General features: G+C 35.0%; 1 protein-coding gene across 1 annotated transcript in view; it reads left to right on the top strand.

Annotated features, from left to right (window-relative positions):
• The window catches only part of LOC119586526 (BTB/POZ domain-containing protein 6-A-like), a gene marked incomplete at its 5' end in the record, with an annotated part of 24476 nt that overhangs the window by 5193 nt on the left and 18718 nt on the right, over positions 1-565 (top strand).

A 565-nucleotide genomic window follows, 5' to 3' on the forward strand; every position in this document is an offset into this window, starting at 1 on the left:
TCTTTGTTTCAGGTTATAATATTCAATAACCTGAAAGCAGTATTAAAGGCATTTGTTATTGTTAACTCTTACAATCAGAAAATGAGAATATCTTTCCATATCTAACTTAATGAACAGAGGATTACAATGCTGAGACAATGAAAAAAGTAAACACTAGTTTCTTCTGATATTGAAATAACAGAAGATGCCATTTAATCAACCAATGCAATGAAATGTAATCGCTCAGTCTGCCATCAATGAGCGTGCCCACAGTGATATAAGCAATGCTGTAGCAAAGGCCAACAACACGTTCACGAGTGTATTCTGACAAGTTTGTAATGTTTGTAGATATCTCCCTGAGGAATTTATATGTCATAAAGATGGGGCCCAAGCTCTACGCCTCATTTTGTAAGATTATACCAATGTTAGACCTTGGAAATATGTAGAAAAGTTAGTGGCCTTTGCAAGAGTGCCAAGTGTAGTTACCCCAATCACTTATTACTGTTTTATCAATCATTATTATTCTTGCATAAGGACGATCGTTTTTCTACATTATTGTATCAGTTCAGTCCTTCAGTGTCTGTTC

The sequence above is a fragment of the Penaeus monodon genome, chromosome 21, assembly GCF_015228065.2.
Source record: "Penaeus monodon isolate SGIC_2016 chromosome 21, NSTDA_Pmon_1, whole genome shotgun sequence".
Classification (NCBI taxonomy): Eukaryota; Metazoa; Arthropoda; class Malacostraca; order Decapoda; family Penaeidae; genus Penaeus; species Penaeus monodon.